Source organism: Rhipicephalus microplus, chromosome 7 (assembly GCF_043290135.1).
Source record: "Rhipicephalus microplus isolate Deutch F79 chromosome 7, USDA_Rmic, whole genome shotgun sequence".
Taxonomy (NCBI): domain Eukaryota; kingdom Metazoa; phylum Arthropoda; class Arachnida; order Ixodida; family Ixodidae; genus Rhipicephalus; species Rhipicephalus microplus.
In genome coordinates this window covers 116,455,118-116,461,784 of record NC_134706.1, presented here as the reverse complement: position 1 = coordinate 116,461,784, position 6,667 = coordinate 116,455,118, and the positions used below count along the sequence as shown (strand labels likewise).

At 37.5% G+C, this 6,667-nt stretch overlaps 1 long non-coding RNA gene across 25 annotated transcripts in view; it reads left to right on the top strand.

The window, feature by feature from the left end:
- Nucleotides 1-1,431: 1,431 nt before the first annotated feature.
- Nucleotides 1,432-6,667, top strand: part of LOC142767599 (uncharacterized) — a 63,081-nt gene continuing 57,845 nt past the window's right edge. For 6 of the 25 annotated variants that reach the window (XR_012885027.1, XR_012885029.1, XR_012885026.1 and 3 more), the window contains exons 1-2: nt 1,444-1,672; nt 4,608-4,649. This is a non-coding gene — a long non-coding RNA (uncharacterized LOC142767599). Of the gene's footprint in view, nt 1,673-2,614; nt 3,795-4,607; nt 4,654-6,667 lie in introns of all 25 variants that reach the window. The other 19 variants (XR_012885019.1, XR_012885017.1, XR_012885028.1 and 16 more) reach the window with 12 other exon arrangements.

Sequence of the window (6,667 nt, the reverse complement as noted above, 5' to 3'; positions counted from 1 at the left end):
AAAATGTGGGTGTTGTGAAGGGGTATAGTAAGCCATAACATAGTAAGTGTACGACAGACTTTTTACGACTAAAACGTACAGATGTCCAGACGGCCTCCAGATTACTTCTTGAATAAATAATAAAATATGTTACTGTCCTTTAAAATGGCCAATTGGCTGGCACTTGTTCTGCACACAGTACAACTGTAGCAAGAAACAAAATTTTCATGCCACCATTACGTATTTTTTGTATGTGCAGTTAAGCACGCCAGAATAAGTGCAATTGTTTTCACAAAACGTGCCTCAATTGCAGCCAATTACAAACTGTGACAGAGACTAATTGGAGTCTACACAACTGAAAAATGAAGAAAATGAGGCAATGCCCCTTCCTCTCATGCTCAGCAACATCACCATGTTGCTCCTCAGTTCATTATTTCATTATTTGATCAGAAGCCGTGGGACACAAAGAAATCGCACTTGGCCACGGAACGATAGTCGGCTTGGTTTGGAGTTGCTCTGCCAGCCAAGCACAAAAGCAAGGGAAATGGTGCAAGGGTGAAAAGCAAGGGAAACTTTTGAGATGATATATATATATATATATATATATATATATATATATATATATATATATATATATATATATATATATATATATATATATATATATATATATATATATATATATATATATATATATATATATATATATATATATATATATTTTTTTTTTATTTCTTTCCTTCTGAAGCCATATTACTCAAATGTGTACATATAGTTCATGAAAAAAAAAACGTTGACTCTACAGTACATTCTCTTTCAAACAACTTTCGTCAGTGCTGGCATTATGGTGGTGAGACGATAATTCAAAAATTCTTTTTCCAACATTTCCTAAATATGCTTATTGCTTTGGTGACATTTATTTTGAGGGAAACCAAGCCAATTCGAAAATATCATTGATGGCATTTGTTAATGGCTCAGCTAGAAATGGAGATAGGTCTTTTACAATTGGGACTGATACACTATCATCTCTTTCTGGTTTGGTGTCTTTAGTGTAAGAATTTTTCTATTTATTATTTTCTCATTGGTTTACAATTAAAGAAAAATTGATTTCAAAGTTTTTTTTGTGTGAGGAAGGTACGAGTGTTGTTGTATGATATTGTGTTGTTCGTACTGCCTACATTCGCAAAGTGATCGCGATGAACATTTCTTATAGCGGTAGTTTCAACCATGATTGTATCACAACCGATAATTCCCACAATGTTACTATCCACCTATTTCTTTCCTTTATGGATGGCTAATCAATAACTTTCCACGTCACCTTATTGTCGTTGTGGGCTTGTGCTATTTCTGAACTGAAATAGCCATGCAGAAAAATTTGCTAAACTCTGTGGAGGCAGTCGTTGCATTGCTTGTACTGCGCTTAGAGATTGATGTCATGCAGGTGACGCCTCAAATTTTATACATGTTGTCCTTGTGATTGATATAGTGGAGAAGTCCACCCCAGTTTGAATTTGAAATCAACTCTAGTGTTGCAGGACTATTTATTGGGAAAGCAGTGAGGACTTGGCAGTCAGAGTAGCGCCAATTCGACAGGATTACAATGTCACGCACAGCAACAACCGCAGAAACTCGTCTTCACCACTAAGATGTGCCCCAGGAGTGAAGAGGAGCCATCCTGGTGACTAAGGCAAAGGTAGGATCAAAGTGCGATACCATAGCTTCAGTATGCTAACATGCACCGTGTCACGACTGCGACATCTAAGGTCATGGGATAGCGTCCTAAGTTCAACGACATCGTTGACAAAACATGGTTAGTGAGATCGGAGCCATATGAACTTATGGAGCGCCTTGAGCGTAGTGGCCGTTGGGAACTCTGCGACCACTCGAAGCTTGGCAGGGCCAGAAAGGACTCCATTTTTGTCGGCGTCTTCCTCCCTACGTGCACAAGTAACAGTGATCGCAGTGTCATCTAACCGCCATGCGCATTTGCAGAATGGTAATTTATGCACTATATCTTTTCTTATTTGATCCTGGAGAAGGCATTTCTCGGCAGTTTTGTCTTGCTGCCAAAATATGGAAATCTACTTTTTGTTATAAAAATTATGCGTGTGATCAACTTTTGTTGTTTAGTTAGCGGACTCTGATTTTGCGAAGACTGGCAGATGATCAGTGATGTCGCATGAAATGGTGCCTGTTATAAAGAACTGTTATGGATGGCTTGTTATAATGTGTTCAAGTATATGTTGTCTCAAGCTTGTTATACAAGTGGCACATGGTAATAATAGCAGCAGACCAGCACACGCCAGCAAGTCAGCATAAGAATAATTAGCGGAGTCCTTTTGAGCGACCTCATTATTGATAAAATCCAGTAAAATGATGTCAATGTTTGGTTCATTGTATTCATTGAGCAGTTTTCCCACTTCTAGAAAACAAGTGTTCTGTTTTGTTATGCGGTGACTTGTATACTTATCAATGTTTTTTAGTCTTTGATGGCAGTAAATTTTTTCATATAACTCTGCAATACCAGTAACTAGGTATCTCAGTAACCAATAAATAATGCACTGCACCTTTTATTAACAAAAATTCATGAAAAATTTCAGTGTCCTGCAATGATCACCCGTGTCTTTCTTTCCAGAATCACAAAGTAGCCGTTACACTTCAGTGATAGCTAATGTGCGTGGTGTCGCAAGACTACTTTATTTGATGACACACAAATCTCATAATCTGGTGGTCCCAAAATATTCCAGACCAGTGGCATTATAATATTGTGGCAAAGCGTCTTTTTCCAGTGAATGAATACATTTACACTGCCCTATACTGCACACTACCCTCCTCAGCATGAATTGAAAACTACACTTCAAAGTCAAAAAAAAGGTAAATTATTTCTACTCTTGTTACTCATTATTTGTACATACCACACTCTCGATGCAACCAACATTCACAAATTGGGTTGTTCTAGAATTCGGTAATAGTTTTGGTAAGATCTGTCATAAACATTCACTTTGAAACTAATAATCTATAGCTTGGATTTAAATATTTTAGTGCATTATATACCTATAAAGTTGTACTCGCTTGTTATTCCTAAATGGCCATTACTCCTCACTTTGAAGCATAACTTCTAGTGTACTACAAGGTTCAGTACCAAGCTCGTAGGCCTAGTCTGTTCCTTAACAACCCCCACAGCATCTTTTCTTTACTATCACCTAATATTTACTCATGTTTTACTCATAATGATGCTATCACTTCTGAAATGCACATAATTTTATCCACCTACCAAAAATACAGTAACTAACTGGTGCAAACTTTTATAAATGAAAGTAGGTGTTGGTGTTTGTAAAGTCATGTTTGTGTCCTAAATAATAAACGTAATGTATACATAATACTTATGTAATTGTCCCTAGTAACTTCTTGATATTTTGGGAGTACAGCTGTCTGTTAATATTTTCTTGAACAGCCCTGTATATTGACTACAAAATTAGAAATCCGAACCACATGCTTGCCTTTTGTTGTAAGTTTTGACCATCCCATCCTTGAAAATAGTTCTTTATCTTATCAATTTACACAACCATTCAGAAATATGCCCATGCATCCACCCAATATGTTTTGCAAACAAACTTATTGTCGAATGCCTACAAACAAGCCTGACAAATGTTTCTTTTTTCCTTATGGACACTTTAGTGGTCAAACTCAATGCGCCGTAAAGGCACGGAGACCGAAGGAAAAACCTTATAAGTTTTCAATTTGTCACCTAATTCAAGACCAAATGTACGATGACGGTTGATTCGAAATGATATGATACCCTGGTAGGTGAATGAGTAAGTTGGAAAGTATCCTATAACAGTGCATGTAGCTTGTCAAAAATAGCCAAACGTGCAAACTCATGAGGAGGAAAATGTGATGTCAGTGCGACATTTGTTCGTGTAGCAGACTCACTTTTGGCATGATTGTATTCATAGAACATGAAAATTTAATTATCTTGTTTTACAAAATGTGCTGTAATAAGAGTTCATGTGTATTATTCATTATTTACATGGATTCTCATAGGTTTTCCTGAATGATATGTTTGCCCCCCAATGTCTGAGCATAGCCCAGAGTTTTTTAACAAGAAATGTGAAGAAAACCTAACGACCTATAGTTCCTAAGTGACCATACGTACGTGCCAAGTGCCTAGTTGCATAAGCACTTGAAAAATGTTTTGTTGAGTTATGCAGCCATTTTTTACAGCTAGTTAGGCACATCTTATGGGCAGAATACTCAAAAGCATCAAAATTTGAGAGATTGAAACAGGATAAAGTGTCGGTAACGCAGTGTTACTTGTAGAGCTTTGGGCATGAAAGGTCTCAATTCTTTTGGAGCAAACAATTTTCAATGTAGAAACAAGCAGTTCAATATGTATATATGGCAGTAAAGATTATATTTAGATTTTTGTAAACCTGTCCAATTTCTGTAGTTACCCTGTTTGTAGGTTGAAATGATTGAGAAGCCGCCCAAGGCTTAGTTCTTGGACTGCGCTCCTCGATCACACATACATTAAGGACTTTCCAGTTGATGTTTCATCCGATGTGTGCCTTGCTGCACGTGGTAATTAGTCGCACCATAACCGAATTCATCACTGTTTTACTCTCCAGCAGGGCCTCCTCCTAATCCAGCAATCGGGCACGTTATTCAACGTAAGTAAGTTGCTCTTCTGCATTTGTTCATCACTGTTGTCCTAATGCGGTGCTTTTCTAACCCCAACTAATTAAATGTCACAATTTAGCTCAGTGCAAGGCATCTATATATCTAGGAGGGCGTCTACCTATCGACATGTCTTGGACCAGTCATAATTTTTGAGTGGACAAATTCTTGCAATCGGTTACTTGGTAAATATGGATAGCAAAACATGTCTTTAGCATCACTTTCGTGCCAGACTAGCTGCGAATAAAACTTTATTTCAATTGAAGTAAAACATGCCTGTACAATTAATTTATAAGAGCCATCAAAATAGCATAATTATTTGTCTTTATTATAGGTAAATAAAATGTGTCAGGTACCTCCTAGTGAACTGTATGCTCTTGCATATCAAGTGTTTCAGTTTGAATACCTATATTATGGCTTCTGTCACACACCTCTCACTGAAAAAGTGCTAGACAACTACATTTCTGCAAATTTTCAACTCATTTCTCTAGAAAACTAAATCAATATTTCAGCAAATATTTTTCTCACTATATTCATCCATAAGTTAAGAAATCTGCAATTTGTCCAATCTACTATATATATCAGTTTTTTTTTCTGCATAGTTCCCAACAATGTCATGCACTTTCATCTTATCATGCCCTGATCACCTATATAGTTCCCGTTCCAAATCATTCTTTGAATACTATCGTTAAACTTGCTACATCAAACCCAACCACTCATTTCTTTGGTGTGCCCCAACACTCATGGAAGATCCTTTGTTGGAACCCTCGAGGTATGATGAATAAATGGGCGAATAAATCAAAATTCAGGTATGCAGAAGTCACTTATACCGGGTAGGTACCTAATATCTGACGTTGTGTCAAGGTAAGTGAAAACAATGTCAAGGCCGTGTGTGTACGTGTAAAATTGATACAGGGTCGGTTGTAGTACTAACTGTGGTAATGAAACAAGCACAGCACCATAGTCTTAGCTCTTAGATTATGACCAAAGAGAAATGTAGTTTTGTAAGATTACCATCCTAGGTAATGTTTGGAAGATTGAAAGGGCCCAGGAGTAGGATGGGTTAGAAGAGAAATCACATGTGGGCATTTTTAATAACTATCAAATACCTAATTGGAAAATGTGGGTGTTGTGAACGTGCATAAGGATCAATAACATGCAATGTGTACGACATAATTTTTCATGACTTAAACATACTCATGCCAAGATAGCCTCCAGATTGTTCCTTGGGTACATAATAAAATATGTTACTGTCCTTTGAAATTGTCAGTACATTGGCACTTTCTCTGCACACAGTACATTGTAGCAAGAAACTGAATTTCACGCCACCAATATTTTATTTTCTTTGTATGTGCAGAAAAACACACCACATAGGTGCAAGTATTTACAGGAATCGTGACTAGATTGCAGGCAACGACGAATTGTTACAGAGACACTTAGGTCTTACATTGGAGTATACAAAACTGAAACTATAAAAAATGGAGAGCACGAGCCCATGCCCCTCTCTTCCTGTGCCAAAGAATGTGGAGGAAGGTAGCATGCATGCTCAACATTATCCTCATGTTGCTCTGCAGTTCAATAATTTGCTCAGAAACCGTAGGACACAAAGAAACTGCACTTGGCCACAGGACGATGGTCGGCTTGGGTTGGAGTTACACTGCCAGCCAAGCACAAAAGCAAGGGAAATGGTGTCGTTGGTCATTTTGGCATCAGTTCAATAAAGGGATACAGTTTTCATCTATCACTTTAACAGACATATGAAACACATGCGAACTTTTGCACTTATAACATTTTTCTTGCAGTTATAATTTGTTTTACTGATAGCAAAGTTTTCTAGTGGTAATTATTTGAAGCCCCATGGAGAAACAGTGACTAGCTGTTATGAGGCCATGCGAGGGGTTTCAATGCACAGCCTGTTGTACACATTCCTGTTCAGTGCGTACATATTGTGCCATGTCGTAAAAAAAGTGTGGGAGCGACTTGAATCCTGCCCATTTGCTTTGTGTTTATG